This window comes from Schistocerca nitens, chromosome 7 (genome assembly GCF_023898315.1).
Source record: "Schistocerca nitens isolate TAMUIC-IGC-003100 chromosome 7, iqSchNite1.1, whole genome shotgun sequence".
Classification (NCBI taxonomy): domain Eukaryota; kingdom Metazoa; phylum Arthropoda; class Insecta; order Orthoptera; family Acrididae; genus Schistocerca; species Schistocerca nitens.
In genome coordinates, this window is record NC_064620.1 from 184,742,751 (window position 1) to 184,762,297 (window position 19,547).

A 19,547-nucleotide genomic window follows, 5' to 3' on the forward strand; every position below is an offset into this window, starting at 1 on the left:
TCTGTCATATTCATTACTACGGAAATGCGAGCTTTCTCTGTAACTGTTATTACTCTGCCAGTGGTTGTCATATGGGTGGTGTCTGTTTTGGTCACGATTTACGTTGTAAGAATAGCCTTGTCGTGTCCAGTTATTATTTCTTTCATCGCGGAATTGTGACAGATGTGACCTGTAATTGTTGTGTTCCTGTTCTCGCGGTCCGCGATTGTCAGTGTCAATTTCCAGTTCTTGTAACAGTCCCTGAAAAGCTTCAATGTCGTCTTTGCAACGTCCTGCCAAAATAATATGTCGTAAATGTTCAGGCAGTTTGATTAAGCAAATTCGGATGAGTTCTGAGGGGCTGTATGGGTTTGAAAGATACTGATTCTTATGCAACATGTCTTCAAAATATTTCATAATACTGGAAAATTCAGATTGTTCGAAACGTTTCATCATTATGATGCTATGTTTTACTCGGTCTTGTGTGGCTTGAGACCAATATGCTGAGAGGAAGGCATGATAAAAATCTCCTTCACTGTGACAATCGTGAATGACCGATCGCATTCTTACAGCTGGTTCATTCTCCAAGTAGCCACACATAAATTCTAACCTGTGCTCCAATGACCAGTTGGGGGGAAAACAATGAGAGAATTGATGGAGCCACGCTTGTGGATGAATGTCGTTGGCAGAATTCTTAAATGTTTTGAATTTACGTGTAGTAATGAACAGCTTATAGTCAAAGTCATCATGTCGGCGAGTCGCGCATCGGTCATTGTTACGTCGTTTCGGCGGTTCCACTTCAAAATTCGGTGCACCTTGCCAATTTCTTTCATAATTTCCGAAATGCGCTGTGTTATTCTTTTGTGGCTGTTCCGTATTTCTATGTCCCTCTTCCTGTATTGGGGCGCGAGTGTCCTCTGAAACACGTAATTCTTGTATTACCTGTGTCAGCTGATCTTGTACTTCTCGGATTTCTCTTTGATGTTGCGTATTAATTTGATTCTGATTTTGTTTGAATTTCCTAATTTGTTCGCACTCTTCTGTGTCATTCAGATTATCATCTACCTTCGTAGATAAATTATTTAGCTGATCCGAAAGTTCAACTACTTTCTCTGATAGTGTACTTATTTCCTCAGTGTGTTTTTCTGAACCAAGTTTCAGAGTGTCCATTTGTGTTGAAATCGTATCTACTGTGTCCTTTAAGTTTTCTTGAGTTTTTGCAAATTGCGTAACCGAATCGGTAGATGCAACTGAGTCAATTTTAGCTTGCAGGGTGTCGTGATTTTCATGAACAATAGTTTGCAGTTCTTTTATGACTGCTTCGTGATTCTGTAATGCATTTTCATGACGCGAAAAAATAGGTTGGAAATGCTCACAAATTTGTGTTTTTACGTCATTACAGACTTTTTGACATTTCGATTCAATGTGATGTAACTCAGTAGTTAAATCCTCACGTGTTTGTTCAAGAGTTTGCTCCAATGAGTCTAACTTTTGAAGCTTTTGCTGTGTTTGTCTCTGATTTTGTTCCATTGTGTCTAACTGTTGCTGTGTTTGTCTCTGGTGTTGTTCCATTGTGTCTAACTGTTGCTGTGTTTGTCTCTGGTGTTGTTCCATTGTGTCTAACTTTTTAAGATTTTGTTCCACTGTGTCTAACTTTTGAAGATTTTGTCCCATTTGTTGCATTAATTGCAATAATAATGTATTAGTGTCTGGAATCTGTTTCTCTATGCTTTTTTGCAGTGAATTTTCACCGGCAACATTCACATTTTGACAAGTGGAAAATGTGTCTTGACTCATTTGAGAAAACGGTGAGAACCCGAAACCGGAGTCTACAGTATTTGCAATATTGTGTTCTGTCATTCCCGATTCCTGAGGCGAGCTGTTGCCGACCGATCGATCGATAATGCATCCCTCTTCACTAATTGTTTCACTGTCCACGCCATTATTTGCCGCCCGCTCCATTTCCCTATGCACAATTACCAAATTGCTACTTTGAACATTAGTTAATTCATTACTCTGCGGCGCTAACACACTGCTTTCGTCTTCACTGTCATTTCTCAGTTTACTTTGGAGCCTAGTGTTACGTTTTTCACACGCCATTATTGTCAGAGTATTTCACACAACACAGAAAAACACAATTTGAAGAGCAAAAATAGGGGAACACATTAACATAGCACTGAAAATAATATCTAGTTAATTGCAGCTGCGAAATACTTCGTGCAAATCTACATGCGTGCCACACCTGTTTTACTGTACAACAATGAAAGACTGCAACTACAAAGGAGATTCTCTCTATAATTACGCGCTAGCAATAAACAAAATCTACACTAATTACACAAACTACAAGAAAAAATCAGAAGATTCCAGTGAGGTATCCTAGGCTAAGGGTCGACATATGAAACGTCCCCTTTCAATAATAGTACACTACTGTGCTTAAACTGACGCACAATATTTTTAGCGCAACGCAATCTGACTTTCAATAATCTCTACAAGAGAATGGCCCTGACTAACATTAACCTGTACTTTTCACAAATCACTTACCTCACAAAAATCTTGGTTACTCCCCCTACTGCAATACAACCAGCGCCACTACTGCCAGCTAAATAAAAGATTCAAACTATGGAAGGCACTAACTACTGATAGGGATAGTTAGCAAATGAAAGATATTAATAGAGAACAAACAATGTATTTACCTTGATATCATCATATATATATATATATATATATATATATATATATATATATATATATATAGCAGTTCAAGACAAATTTCAAAACTCCGCCATCTCTCTCCCCACATCCACCACTGCTGGCGGCTCACCTCCAACTGCGCAACGCTACGCGCTGTTCACAGCCAGCTGCCTAACACTACAATTGCGAGTATTACAACAATGCAAATCAGCCACAGACTGCACACAGCACAGCCAGTGATTTTCATACAGAGGTGGCGTTACCAATAAAAAAACCTAAACAGCCTACTTACAGTGTGTTTATTATTACTAATAGTAGATTCTGTAACTTTCAAGCTGAATTGCGTCATCTTGTTGAAATTAGACCCTACATGTGCCATAGCGTGAAGGCCGTAAGTAATACACATTGGCAACCTACTTCATCGAAACTGCCTTTGAAACGAATGAAAATGATTAATCATATTTAAATTTATCCATGTTACATATATATATGCTCGAGATCTGCGACTCTATCGTAAATTTACGAAATAACAATTCAGCTTCAGGCACGATTTACTAATGTTTATTAGGAAAACAGGTTTTTCCAGCATCCTGCCATCATCAGGTTTATTACAGTTACATGAGCTGTATGTTACATTAACCTGCAATGTGATGAGGCCCATATCCTACGTGTGCCAGTGAGCTTAGATAACGAGATGTATCCTTTTACAGAAAGATACATTTCTCTTAGTTTGTTCTTAGAGTGAGTTGTTGAATTTAACCATTTAGTTAGTGTGTTTACTTAAATTTTTACCGAAAATGTATCTCGAACACAGTCCACAGTAAGGAACACATCACAACGTAACACTTTTACATTCACGTGTTTACATCATTCCAGAGAATCTTAACTGCTAAGGAAAACTAAATTCAGTTCCTAACATAGTACAAACAATGAAGATGAAACATTTTCTATATAGGCGTATTTATGTCAAGGCACATATTAAATGCGAACATTTTTTGGTTAAGATAGATTTCTTCGTAAAATAAGTATTTAACATGGGACAGATATTTGAAGTAAAAAATATGTATTGTTAATTGCAAACTGTAAAGAAACAGTATCCCCTCGAATAGAAACTACCCCATGCCCGTCTAATGAAGATGTGGGACCCTAATACTACTCGCCTGACATTTCACGTACATAAGTTTGGAGGTAAATAGAAACAAAAACCTTTAACTGTTCCCAGAATTGAGAGATTACCGGTATTAGGACCACACACGCAAGCAAGTCTCGTAAACCTATAATATGATAAATATTCACACATCTGCCTAAACTGAAAGTTTTCCCCTTCCACAATACTTCAAATGGTTCAAATGGCTCTGAGCACTATGGGACTTAACATCTGAGGTCATCAGTCCCCTAGAACTTAGAACTACTTAAACCTAACTAACCTAAGGACATCACACACACCCATGCCCGAGGCAGGATTCGAACCTGCGACCGTAGCGGTCGCGCGGTTCCGGACTGAAGCTCCTAGAACCGCTCGGCCACATCGGCCGGCTGCAATAACTGTCACGTGTGCCACAGTTGCTTTTGTAAACACTCGACGGAGTCGTTCATCATGTTGTTCTCGTACCCGTTCGAAGCAGAAATGTGACATTTAATTTATATTCGTGTCTTTATTTGAGCTTTTTAGCATTATTTTTAGCAGAAAACTCGTGTATGTGGTTATTATATTCTTGTCCACGCATGATGACCAATGTATTAGCCCTACCCGCTTCAAGTCCTCAAAATATGTATAAAAGGTTCTGATGACCGTAATTACGCCAGGACGAATGAATAAATTAATAAACAATACTCTGAATATACATTTTTCTTAAGAGGAAAGACCAAGTGAGTCTAAATACGTTGTTTTACTGAAGTAGTTGAAGGTAATGTGTCTCTCAACCACATCAAGACTGCTTTGAGTAGAGATTAAGCACATTCTGTAAATGTGGAACAAAAACAGACACATTGTCTCTAATATGTGGGATTTTAGGGGCTTAAAATCACCAACAAAATTTTTATCAGCGAACAATTAAGACAGTAATAGAATCTATTGGAATCTCGCATTTTAACTTCTATTAGATGTAGCTTCTCTACCAACAACGTTACGGTACTAACTGTTCCAACTACCGGATCGTCATACTACGCTTGAGAAGAACGTCACCCGTCAGTAGTGCATGTTTTTTTTTTTTTTTCCCGGTGACAGTCCAAACACTTTAGTGCAACTCATTACGAAATTCCCCTATGTCTGGCTCCAAGATTGTAAGGGATTACGCCCTTTAAAACAGCACAGCTATTAATCCACCATCTATCCCACGAAAAATTAAAAATAATTATTGACTGATCTATTTGGAGCGGTAAAATGTGTTACATGTGTAATTATTAATTGTCTTATACATATGAGGGACAGCTTCGCATAATTATGTTATTTGGTAACGGACAACCAATAGTAAAGGATGACCCACAACTACGAAAATCAGTTACGCGCTTGTACTAGGTAGCTGTGACGACAAGAGCGAAACTAAACGGACAGAAGCAAATGCACAGTTCCAAAATAAGAATATTTGTATGACCACCATTCACGAACAAAGTATAATTATAGTTAAATGAATTACAGCCCTAGGTCGCAAAAATTAAGTATTTTGACCTGGTTCCGACACTTCTATGAGTGCCTTCATTAGAAATGAAACATTCAAATTCGGCTATAACATAAGTACAAAATCATGGAAAAATTTTTTATGTAAAAGTGTAAGTACTGAGTATCAGTACAAGAAAGAAACAGTACTTACATGTCACGTATAAAATAAATATCAAGCAATAAAGCTTAAGTCACAAAATTTTTTAAAAAAGAATACATGTAAGGTGAAATATCAAGCGATAAAGCTTTAGTCACAAAATTTAAAAACAAAGCATACATGAAAGGCGAGCCACTGTGGGCTGCTCATACATGTCAGGCCACAGGTAGCGTCAGAGTGAGGCGCTCGCGTTAGCAACTGCGGGCAGGCGCACACTACACCAAGAGTGCCATCTAGTAGCCGCAAGTACGAACTAGCTACTTAACATTCAAATGAAGACAGACGAATTTTATGATGAAAATTATTCAGTACATGGCGTAAAAGGCAATATTATGTTTGACAGTAGCAGACAAGGGAACATTTTTTCTACATCAGAGCTTAGAAGTACAATTTAAAGGATGAAAACACCATTATAGAAAAAATAAAGAGGGCAGAATGACACAGCCTGTAGAAAAACAATATTACATGAAATGTAGCCAATATAAACCATTTAATAAACGAAAAATTATGAGTCGATTTCGATAGAAAAAACATTTCGGTAACTACACGAGGAAACCCGATATCAAATATCAAGTAATGCCTTGATATCGTTGAAGATTGAGAATTAGGCTATCATTTCGAGAAGTTTAAAAATTTAATTCTTCGAGAAAATCCAAACGCCCTTTCTTATCCGTGTACAAGATGCTGATATCGTGAACAACTTTAGGCGCTTGACCTGTAATCAAAAGGTGGCAGGCAAAAGACGAATTTTGGGTGCTAGCAACATTTTTTCTTAAAAGATGTTCTTTGTATCTGGTTATAAAGGCACGTACTGTTTGTCCTATGCAGTGAGAAGAGGAGGAGTCGCAGAAAATCTTTCATATTCTAGAGTTTTCCAAAGGGGAACGAGTCGATTTTAAATTATGAATAAAGTTTTTTTCAAATTGTTATTGGTAGAAAAAGCAACGTTACAGTCGTATTTATTACGAAGAAGGTGTTTAATATGATAGGAGATGGACCGCAAGAAAGGAATAGAAAAATACTTTTTTGGGTTAGATTCAGTAATAGAGGTTCCGAACGTAGTAACTCTTTTAACAGTTTTATTTTTAAGGATGTCATCCACAACGCCTTGTTAATATTCTTTATTAACTGCTGTCGTTTTATGTAATTAATTTCTTCATTAAATTTTTCTTTCGAGAGTGGAATAGAAGTAGCTCTATGAATAGCAGAGTGAATGAAAGCGTTTTCATTAGTTTGTGAGTGCATGGAAGACGCATGTGCTGTCTGATTATTATATCAGTCTCAGAAAATAAAATCTCATTCAATGTTTTTCGTAAGGAAACATGGTGTTTTCATCCTTTAAATTGTACTTCTAAGGTCTGATGTAGACCAAATGTTACCTTGTCTGCTCCTGTCAAACAAAATATTGCCTTTTACGTCGTGAACTGAATAATGTTCACCATAATATTCGTCTGACCTTATATGAATGTTAAGTAGCCAGTTTGTACTTGCAGCTACTAGATGACACTCTCGGAGCAGTGTTGACCTGCCCGCAGTTGTTAACGCGGGCGGCCCAGTCTGTTGCTACCTGTGGCTTGACATGGATGAGCAGCCCGTAGTGGCTCACCTTTCATATATTCTTTTAAAAAAATTGTGATGAAAGCTTTATCGCTTGATATTAATTTTATGCGTGACATGTAAGTACTGTTTCTTCCTTGTACTGTTAGTCAGTACTTACACTTTTATATCAGAAATTTTTCCATAATTTGGTACTTACGTTATAGACCAATTTGAATGTTTCATTTCTGATGAAGGCACTCGTAGAAGTTCCGCAACAAGGTCAAAAGACTTAATTCTTGCGACCGAGGACTATAATTACTTTAACTTTAATTTGTAAACAGCCACTGACTATGCAGCCATGTTTAAAACTTTAAAGTATAATTATGTTTCAAAAACGGGTTGCAGTTTTCTTTACGAAAGTCAGTGGTACATTCCATTATTAAAGGACAATAAAACGAGTCCACTGCTTCAAAGCAGTACTGTAGTATTTTTCAATCAGATTAAAATCAAATTAATTCTATTGTAACCAGTTAATAATCTGTGTAATAAGCAAAGGTTTAAAGTTATTTACGCTGTTTCAATTGAATTCCCCATCTTAAAAATTCGTATTAATATAATTAGTCAATTAGTTTATTATTACAAGCGGCTGTCCACGACCAGGCCAGTACTCAAAGCTTTAAACATAAGTTACGGAAAGAGGCATTTGATTAAAAGAGGATTTGAACGTAGTATTGTGTAGAAAAAAGAAAAACAGCGAAAAAAACAAAACACGAGAGAGGTGATGTATTTACCGTAGAGTACTTTTATTTGCCCTGAAAGTTGAGAAATATTGCATCGAGTCTGAAATGTAAAAACTGCGGCGGAACAGGAGCCTTAGGACTACGATTTTCTGGTACTGAATGTTGTTTTTAATGCTGCTACCACGTGCTGTCCCGTCACCACCACAACTTCATCTGATACTCGATGTCTGCATGTATATCGTTAATGTCATGACGATCTACGGGTCGGCCTCATTTGAGAGAGAATGGGGAATAAGGAAGGAAAATTCTTTTCCCAGTCACTTTCATAAATTATCGTAAAATTCAGTTATTGATTTTCTCCGTCCCTCACACAACCTACGGTACAGTTTAAACAGGCACTCAAGCATGGAGATATGAGAAGTGATATTTTTTGCTTCACAGACTTAAAGCTAACGTTCCCCGAATCATTTTCACCAAATATTAGCTTCTGGTGCAATTGTTTTGACCGAAGATGCCAGTTTGCGTCATTTAGGGATGTACTAATCGTTGTTATTAGTGTGTAAAGGATGAGGGAATCACATTTCATTAGTAAGCCGACTTCTTCAGTTGATGTATTCTGTCATATACACGAATTTTGGGGTGGCCGAGCGGTTCTAGGCGCTACAGTCTGGAACCGATCTAGGCGCATCAGTCTGGAACCCCCTGACCGCTACGGTCGCAGGTTCGAATCGTGGCTCGGGCATGGATGTGTGTGATGTCCTTAGGTTAGTTAGGTTTAAGTAGTTCTAAGTTCTAGGGGACTGATGACCACAGATGTTGAGTCCCATAGTGCTCAGAGCCATTTGAGCCATTTGAATCTGGAACCGAGCGAACGCTACGGTCGCAGGTTCGAATCCTGCCTTTGGCATGGATGTGTGTGATGTCCTTGGGTTAGTTAGGTTTAAGTAGTTCTAAGTTGTAGGGGACTGATGACCTGAGAAGTTAAGTCGCATAGTACTCAGAACCATTTGAACCATACACAAATTTTGGTTGCACTGGTTACCTTTACTGTAGTGGTTTTATTTTTCTCATTAGACGTATTTCCTGTTTAAATGTTTGAGAATAAGACATAAACAGAACATCAGTTGCATCTGGTAGTATTAAGGAAAATTCTAGATTACGAACGTAACTTTTTCACATCACGTAGTTCTCCTCTTGCCTATTCAAAACGTGTAACAAAAAAAAAGTAACCTTAAAGAGGCCAAATGAGTCGTATTACTGAATCAGACATGCATATAAGGCCAGAAAGAAAGTGGCTTCCTGACACTGAGTTATTCACTTGGCGTGCAGTGTGCAGTCTTCTACCTGTTATGGCTCACGTCGGCACCAACGACGCCTGTTCATACAGGCGGCTGGCGGAGGTGGTGAAGACTGCTGGCCTCTCATGCGGGGTGCTAGCAGAACTCTCAATTTGCAGCATAGTTCCCAGAGTAGATAGGGGTCCTTTGGTCTGGAGCCTAGTGGAGGGCCTCAACCAAAGGCTTCGTCGACTCTGTGACGGTCTTGGCTGCAGATTTCTAGACCTGCGTTATCATGTGGGGTTTTGTACGACTCCCCTTGATGGGTCAGGGGTGCACTGCATAAAGGAAGCAACTACTTGGGTAGCAGAGTACTTGTGGAGTGATGTGACGGTTTCTTAGGCTAGGCAGTAGTTAGAGGTGCTCTGTCGAACACTCGCCAGTCGATATGCAGCAAGGAAACTTAAACGGCGTTCAGAATGAAGACACATGGACTGTCACAATTTTATGAGAAAAGTATCGAGGTATTCGTAATAAAGTTCCGAATTTACTGCCCTCCAGGATAGTTCTCGCGTTCAGATTATTCTCTGGGGACCAAAAGGTGGCTGAAACTCTAAGTGGAAAGCTCTGAACTATTTAGCGACTCGTGGAATGTACATCGGAAAGATCGGAAAGACACACTTCGGGCTATAGGAGATAGTGTGTTCATAGCAGTTGACAAAAGATTTTCTCTATTGAGGTCCAAGTTGACTGTGACAGTGAAGTCAATTGGTCGCGTGCAAGTGTAACCAAGTTAATTGTTGGATGTTTTTATCGGCCACCCGATTTTGCTGTGACAGTTCTAGAGTCATTCAAAGAAAGTCTACGGTCAATAGATCATGCAATACTAAATGGTTAAAGTGGCTCGAAACACTAAGGGACTTAACATTTGAGGTCATCAGTCCCCTAGACTTATAACTACTTAAACCGAACTGACCTAAGGACATAACACACATTCATGCCCGAGGCAGGATTCGACCTGCTACCGTAGTAGCAGCGCGGCTCCGGAACCGCTCGGTCACAGCGGCCGGCATGCAATACTAGTTGGAGGTTACTTTAACCTGCCGAGTACAGACTGTGATGTCTATGGATTCATTGCGGTGAGTACAGACAAACAGTAATGACAAATACTTTCGAGCACGTATTCTGAAAATTGTCTTGAGCAGCTAACTCGGCAGCCCACACGCAATATATTATAACTAGTAGCTACAAATAGGTCGCATTTTATCGAGAAAGCCAGTATAGAACCGGGGATTAGTGGTCATGATGTCATTATAGCAATATGATTACGAAAGATAACAAATCAGTCAAGAAGGCTAGGAGAGTGTTTCTGCTAGACAGAGCAGGTAAGTAGTTATTAACATTTCACTTAGACAGTGAACTGGCATCATTTAGTTACAGTAAGATGGATATAGAGGAATTATGGGCAAAGTGTAAGCAGCCTGTAATTCGTGGTCTGGAGAGAGTTGTGCTTAGTAAGTGGATGAAGGTTCGAAAAGACCAGACGTGGTTTATTAACCAAATGCAGCGGATTCTGAGGAAGCAGAGGCTGTGGAACTCTCGTTTCAAAAGGGAACTCAAATAACGACAATCGAAGGTTACTAGAGATTCGTGCATCTGTAAAAAATCCAAGCGCGAAGCCTACAACAACTACCATCTCAACAAAAGATCTGGCGGAAAACCCAAGAAAACTCTAATCGTATGTAATATCGCTAAGCGGGACTACGTCTTCCTTTCTGTCCCTTGTTAACCAGTCTGGTGTGGCAGTTGATGCTAGAAGAACGGAAGCCGAAGTTTTAAATTTTATATTCAAGAAGTCGTTGACACAAGAGAATCGTACAGACATCCCGTCATTTGACCATCGGATAGACTCCCTCATGGACGACATTGATGTAAGCGTGCCTAACGTAGAGGAACAACTGAAAGATTTAAAAGTAAATAAAACACCAGTTCGGGATGGAATCCTAGTTAGATTTTACAAAGAGAACTCCAATTTAAAACTAATAAAACACCATGTCGGGATGGAATCCCAGTTCGATTTTACAAAGGGTTCTCTACGGCATTGGCCTCTTACCGACTTTGCATTTATCTTGAACCTCTCACTCAGCACGAAGACCCAAGCGACGAGAAAAAGGCGCAGTTGGCTCCAGTATATACGAAGGGTAAAAGAACGGGCCTGCAAAATTACAGACCAATATCACTAACCTCTGTGTGGTGCAGAATCCTTGAACGTATTCGAATATAATCAACTTCCTTGAGGCTGAGAAGTTTATGACCATGAATCAGCATGGTCTTAGAAAGCATCACTTGGATGAGACTCAGATCGGCCCTTTCTCACATGATGTACTGCGAACTATTGATCAAGGGCAACAGGCAGATTCCATCTTTCTAGATTTCTGGAAAGCATTTGACATGGTGCCCCACTGCGGAGTATCTATGTAGATGTAGAAGTAGGTGTAGCCTTCAAGAACCGGAACTGAACATTTCGGATGAGACTGCAGCGATTGCAACAGTCCAGCCTCGATATGCCTTCAGAAATTTGCTGAACATGGCCCAAAAATACCAAGAGATCAATGGCGGTCAGTTTAAACTCGTACTGAAGTCAGGTTAGTACTGTATTTCATTTCATCTGCTGTGTTTCCTTGTGCCATGAAGCCCTGTTTTACGGGCCACTTTTATTTGCCCCCACCCTGAAGAAAAATCCATTAGACTATTGCAGACACAGAATAACGGTTCAGTCTGGTACGTTCACTGTAACAGATCACTGTCAGAGGTACAAGAAACCATGTCAGTAGAAAATACAACTAAAAAGTTAACCGGAATCCCTTTACTCAGGTAGATGCCAGACTCTAACTTAGACCAGCTAGATATGTTAAAAATTAGAAACACTAAGAAGATTTTAGATATGATGCACAAGTACAGATAAATTAATAGAAAATGTAATTAAGACTCATACATCTTTGGTAATTCATGCCGAATAAATAGTAAAACTATGACAAAATAAATCCTCGGGTATGTGCAAGAAAGGAAATCAATAACTGGTTGCATGGAAGAAGTGAAAGAAGATTTAGAAATACACAACGAAAAAACAGAATATGCAGGAGAAGTTTAGATTTTCGCAACAGCACGAAAGCATTAAGGACACAAGTGTGAAATAGTCTCAACACAAAATGAAGATAAAGAGAAGAAAAAACAAATGAGTAGAAACTGAAATTGTTACCAGGATAAAGCCTTCGAATTGCTTATGTGAAAACTCTTTAACGTTTTTAAAATAAAACGCATGTTATAAAGATTCTACGTGTTTATTTTTCATATCTACATAGTTAGTTCGCAACATAGTCACACGTTTTCGCTGGCTATCGGGGCTGAAGCTGCAGCGGGGCTCATCACTGAAGATAACTCTACTCCAGACAACGACTTTCGAGGCCGAAGACGTGTCTGAAAACGCCTCGGACAGCGGTGGGATACCAACCTGACGGTTGCCCGCCCTACAGGCCGCCAGTCAGGAGTGATGAACAGGGGTGGCATTTCATTTCGTAGCAGAGCCCGTTGTCATCCGCGGCATCCTTACTGCACAGCGGTTCGTCGACGATATTCTCCTACCCGCTTTGTTGCCATTTATGGCAAGTCATCTAGGGCTTCGATTTCAGCGAGATGACGCCCGCCCCCACATGGCGAGAGTGTCTGCTCCTTGTCTTCGCACTTGCAAGACTTTACCTTGCCAGCACGGTCTTGTGATTTCTCCACAACTGAGAATGCATGAAGCATTATCGGCGGGGCCCTTCTACCAGCTCGGAAATTTCACGTCATATTGCGCGAATTGGACAGAATTAGGTACACTCTTCCTCGGGAGAACATCCAACAACTCTACCGGTCATCACCAACCTGAGTAAATGCTTGAAATAGGGTCAGAGGTGGACCAATCCGTCACTGACTTTCTCAATATGTGAAGCTCTTTCTCTTGAATATATAATCCATTTTTCTGAAATACACTACTGCCCATTAAAATTGCTACACCACGAAGTTGACGTGCTACAGACGCGAAATTTAACCGACAGGAAGAAGATGCTGTGATATGCAAAAGACTAGCTTTTCAGAGCATTCACACAAGGTTGGCGCCGGTGGCGACACCTACAACGTACTGACATGAGGAAAGTTTCCAACCGATTTCTCATACACAAACAGCAGTTGACCGGCGTTGCCTGGAGAAACGTGGTTTTGATGCCTCGTGTAAGGAGGACAAATGCGTACCATCACGTTTCCGACTTCGATAAAGGTCGGATGGTGGCCTATCGCGATTGCGGTTTATCGTATCGCGACATTGCTACTCGCGTTGGTTGAGATCCAATGACTGTTAGCAGAATATGGAATCGGTGGTTTCAGGAGGGTAATACGGAGCGCCGTGCTGGATCCCAACGGCCTCGTACCACTAGCAGTTGAGATGACAGGCGTCTTATCCCCATGGCTGTAACGGATCGTGCACGTGTCGATCCCTGAGTCAACAGATGGGGACGTTTGCAAGACAACAACCATCTGCAAGAACAGTTCGACGACGTTTGCACCAGCATGGACTATCAGCTCGGAGACCATGACTGCGGTTACCCTGGACGATGCATCACGGACAGGAGCGCCTGCGATGGTGTACTCAACGACGAACTTGGGTGCACGAATGGCAAAACGTCATTTTTTCGAATGAATCCAGGTTTTGTTTACAGCATCATGATGGTTTCCATCCGTGTTTGGTGACATCGCGGTGAACGCACATTGGAAGCGTGTATTCGTCATCCCCATATTGGCGTATCACCTGGCGTGATGGTATCGGGTGCCATTGGTTACTCGTCTGTGTCACCTCTTGTTTGCGCTGACGGCACTTTGAACAGTGGACGTTACATTTCAGATGTGTTACGACCCGTGGCTCTACCCTTCATTTGATCCCTGCGAAACCTACATTTCAGCAGGATAATGCACGAACGCATGTTGTAGGTCCTGTACGGGCCTTTCTGGATACAGAAAATGTTCGACGGCTGCCCTGGCCAGCACATTCTCCAGATCTCGCACCAATTCAAAACGTCTAGTCAATGGTGGCCGAGCAACTTGCTCGTCACAATACGCCAGTCACTACTCTTGATGAACTGTGGTATCGTGTTGAAGCTGCATGAACAGCTGTACCTGTACACGCCATCCAAGCTCTGTTTGACCCAATGCCCAGAGCTGGTTGTTCTCGGTACTGATTTCTCAGGATCTATGCACCCAAATTGCGTAAAAATGTAATCACATGTGAGTTCTAGTATAATATATTTGTGAAATGAATACCCATTTATCATCTGCATTTCTTCTTGGTGTAGCAAATTTAATGACCATTAGTGTAGTAACAATAATTTTGTCTATACATGTATATCATATCTGTCGATTTCTTCTCCATTCGGATAACTCCTTCATGGTGCGTCCTTGTTTCATTTTGCGTAAGAGTATATATCAGAGCTATCTGGAATTATACGTTGAATATTTGGGTCCGATATTGCATGTTTTTCGCTGTCACTAGAATAAATGTGCTTTCATACTGATTTCTTATACTTTTCTCTGCTTTGCCGTCCAGATAAAATAACTCTAAAAGAAAAATTTAACTTCTAAAATCCTAGGTTCTTACGAAAAGTTATATGTGATTAGGATCACTTTATCCGTTTTCAAAACCGGTCAACTGAAAATTTTTTGGTAGTGAAAATGTATTATTGATGATAACGGGAAACAGTTTTTGGCCTTTTATTTCTCAAACATTTTTGAAATAAATTTTAACTACGAATGAATTAACGTGCTATTACCAACTGACCTCTGCATTATTCGTTGTTGAGGTATACGAGCCTTTGAGCTTTGTAAGACGGATAAGAAATTTAATAATGAATGACGGTCGAAGGTTAATGTCACGTAAATATTATTTCGAGCCTAATATACTAGGTGACGTTTTACAAACTAACACAAGTACATGAAAGTTACTCATAATCCGAATTTCTCGTATCTGAAGATCTGAGAACTGCCTCTGAAAATCACGTAGTGCATCAGTAACTTAAATCTGTCCCACAATCTCACCCTTCAAGCCGAGCACAACGTGCCAGCCAATTTGCGACGAGCGGTAATGCGGAATGTGCTACTATTAGCACACACATCCCGCAAAATAAGCTGCGTTCCAGGACGGCAGATTTACCGGCCAGGTAGCCGAAAGTGGCTGTTGGTGTGACTATTGCGTTACAACAGGTGCAACTGGAGGACACCGTGACCGAAATACACCGCAGAAACCCGCCTCTTCCAAACGCTCTCTTTTGCACAGTGCTCGTAGCGTCTATTTACAGGTTTTTTTTTCTGTCTTTCCAATATTATTGTCGTGTATACAGAATGCAAAATTATCCTTTCTTGTCAGCTGTCAATCATTCGCAGAATGTATATAGGGCAATCAAGAAGTTTCCGTTCGGAGGCCGTACAGTTCAGAATCGATATGCCAATCAGGCGAAATGGCTGTGAGCCAAAGGGAGTCACCCCACCGACACACCAGGTTCAAGATGCCTGTTTGGTAAAACACAGTATCCAGCAGCGTGGTGAAATTCTAAGTACCTGCAGCACATCAGCGTCCAAATGCAATCGTCAATCCTGCAAGGCCTTTTTAAGGGACCGAAGGGGTGAAAATCGCATGGGGAGAGTTCAGGACTATACGGCGGGTGCTCCAGCTTCTCCCGCTGACATCACTCCGTTACAACATTAGCGATATGGGATATTTGTTATTATGAAGCAACAGCATCCCTTGTCGTAGTTTTCATTTCTCAACTGTTGATTTCGACGGACACGCTGCCCCATACACATTCTTCATTTTCCGACGGACGTCACCCATGTTTGTGCTTCTGCAGACGAGAAAGGAATAACAGCTCGTCGATCCTGTTTGGATACATTTGGTAATGGAGTCCCTATAGTTCATGTTTCCGCATTAATCCTAAGCACGTCTGAAAAACACGGGTAACATACTAATCCGGTGCTTATACACCAGCATGGAGTCGCGCTGCGTTGCATATCCGCTGCATCAACGTCCTCCAACGTAACACTTTTATTGCCTCTTACACTGACACTGTTTTATGATCTGAAATTCGGCATATGTTTTGCCATCACACTAACAGTGTATCTTCAATACCGACTTTAATTTTTCTTCAACTTGTTACTTAGGTACACATTTCAAATCTTTTTCGTCTTCCCAAGGGTGTAGCAAACTACTACATGAGTACTTTTATTTTGTAAATTTCTTGTGATTTAAATTTTGTCAAACTTCCCACTCAGGTATTCAGCTTACATATTTCTGTTTCGCTCAGAGGAAGTAGTAAGCCCCTACATAGGAACATAAATGTTCCCTTCATTTAAAGTAAGTTATTCTATGATCTGTTTGCTTGATTGTTAATTTACAAAGGCATTTAATATATCTGATAACATCATAATTATTTCTAGTTTAGTAAGATAATAGTGTATCATGAACTGGTAATTTTCAGACAGTAAGAACAGCGGTGTACTGCTTTAAGTGCATCAGGAACGACAACGATGATATGACTACAGCTTTATTATTATAATTTGCCACAACTTTCATTTTACTTTTATTGCAATAGATGATCCCACAATTTCTAAAGTAAATATCTAACTATTATCATTTTTCAGTGCTGCGTCAGATCACTAGGAGATGACATATTTTATATCTATTTTTGCAGAAAGTATGGTAACAGAGAAACAGTACGCTCAGAGCTACAGCCCATTGTATTTTAGCTGTCCTTTGTCCAACTGTTGGCAGGACCGTAAAATTATCCCTGGTGCAAAGCTGCATTAATCTGTTTATGGGTTTTAATCAGTGTCTTGCTTAATATGCAGTAAATTAATCAACTCTATTCTCTTTTACAGGTACGTACTGCTCCCTTGCTCGAAGCCAGTAAGCGCCTGCTCAGAACAAACGCGCGATGACCGCTGTTATGTGCTTCACAAGGTAAATACGTGCTGTTTAAATATTAACTAAGCTCTTCGACTTTTATTTGTTTCGATGCCAGGAAGTCATGAATAATTTTCTGCAGGATATTCGAAATAAATTTTAGACACTGCGTAATCTACCCCCTCTTTCCTACTTGCAGCTATTGTCCACATTAGTCTTTTATGAAGATTTGAGAGGAACGAAGATTACAATAAACTTTCTACTTTACTTATCTTTTCACTGAGAGTTGGCTACGGTTCTTCTTGTCTAGGAGTCAGATTCTTGACGCTGAAATTCTCGCATTTTTTATTCACGTTGTTTGAATTGACCTAAGAAATATGAAGATTATTGCTGCAGAATTTTTGTTGTGACGTTAAAATATTTCGTCACAGACTAGTATATCATTAAGTCTTTAGATTTTTAACATTAACAAAGCCGAATTACTGTGTTCGCACTAAAAACAAAAATACGTCCGATGGCATCAGCGGAAATAACAGTACTCCAAAGTATTTAAAATGTGTTTTGACGAATGAATTTCTATTAGTGTCGATTGTTGTTTCGTAAATGATTCGAGAAATACACATAGTACACAGTATTAGATTGCTTAATTAATAAGAGAGATTTTAAGTTTGCCCAATAATTCTTGATTTTACATGTTTCTCAAAAAGAAGTAATTTTAACTGTACATTCGGAACTAGTACTTGTCGATTATACCATCCAAAATAATTTCTTTCATAAATTTTAGCTTGAAGCATAACATACTGTGTATAAAATTACATGAAAGTTTTCAGAAATGCAGCTGAGATAATCTGACCTGTCCATGATTCGAAAAATAATACTGGTATCGACATATGTCCCGTTCCAAGTGTCCCGCAGTTTTAAGTATTAGTCAACGTTATACTGACACCCAAAACTTCTCTGTGGAATATTTTATTTAACAATTTATGCATTATAAATATGGTATCGAGGTCTGTGTAAATATTTATGTTTTTAGATAATTTGACGTGGTCAACAACAGCAGTAATTCGAATTTAAAATATATAACATTAATAATGGAAAAAAATTGCAGACGTCGTAGTAAAACTGTAACTGAGTACAGCACACTGAATATACTCACATATTTGCTAGTGCATTACGCGTCTCAGATGAACATACTGGTACGTTAGAGGTAAAAGTACTTTTCAGCGGACGACATTCACTCAGCTACTCACGACAGACCTCCCAAACTCCTGTTCTTTAATGAATCGGACTCCCACGTAGAAACCAGTTCGGTTCTAAGGAAAGTTAATGTTTCATGCAACTCACTTTTTATGATGTCATATCTCCTGAATTATGTGCTATACAATGATATAATGTGGAAGGTACAAACAATTATCTATTTGGACATAGTAAAATTTGTTGCGAATAGGTTGAGTAGCAAAAAAGTAATAAATTAAAATGTCATGCCTGCGTAAGCGATAAACTTGTTTTCTTCGTTTATTTTATGGAGACGGTGAGTGAGGAACAGTTTCAAAAAAGGCTGAAATTATGTGTAATTTCAGACTTTCCTGAAACTGTTCCTCTCTCACGCTCTCCATAAAATAGTTGAAGTCGTTACTGCTTAAATATGGAAAATGAAAGCGATAAACTTTTTCCTTTCTTTACTTTGCGAAGAGTGTCACCGAGGAGTAGTTTCGAAAAAGTTTGGAATTATGTGTAAGGTTTGAAAGTCGTTCAGTGCTTTCATTCAGAAATACTGGAAGCATGTAGTCTGGGTTATTCACACGCCACAACTCTGCCTCAAGACATAGACACAGTTATTCTATTAATCCCTTAACGTAAGATTATACCTGTTTCTGATTAAATCATGACAACACCAAACATTCAAATGGCTCTGAGCACTATGGGACTCAACTGCTGAGGTCATTAGTCCCCTAGAACTTAGAACTAGTTAAACCTAACTAACCTAAGGACATCACAAACATCCATGCCCGAGGCAGGATTCGAACCTGCGACCGTAGCGGTCTTGCGGTTCCAGACTGCAGCGCCTTTAACCGCACGGCCACTTCACACCAAACATTGTTAATTAGATAATTACGTAAATAATGTTCAAGTTTTTTTTTGCCCATGGATACCGATAGAAAGGCTACTAGCAACTGGATTTAGTTGACCGTATCAGTACTTAAGTAATATAGATGTACAGTGTTATATTTTATATTTTAGACTCTATTTGTTACTGTTTGTTAAGCTGGTGACATTATATTTGACAAAACATGACTATTTGCAGACTTGTATGCCATGGTTACGCAAACGCTGAAACGTTAAATTTGTTTAAGCCTTATAATGGCCTTAAGTCATTCAAACTGGTTATAATTGATGCATTCCATAAAAGGAACTGCGGGGTTTAGTGTCTCGTTCAATATACAGGGTGTTACGCATGTAAGTGCAGACATTGCGATTATTGGAGCCTAAACAAGTATCCACACATTGGACTAGTTGTTTT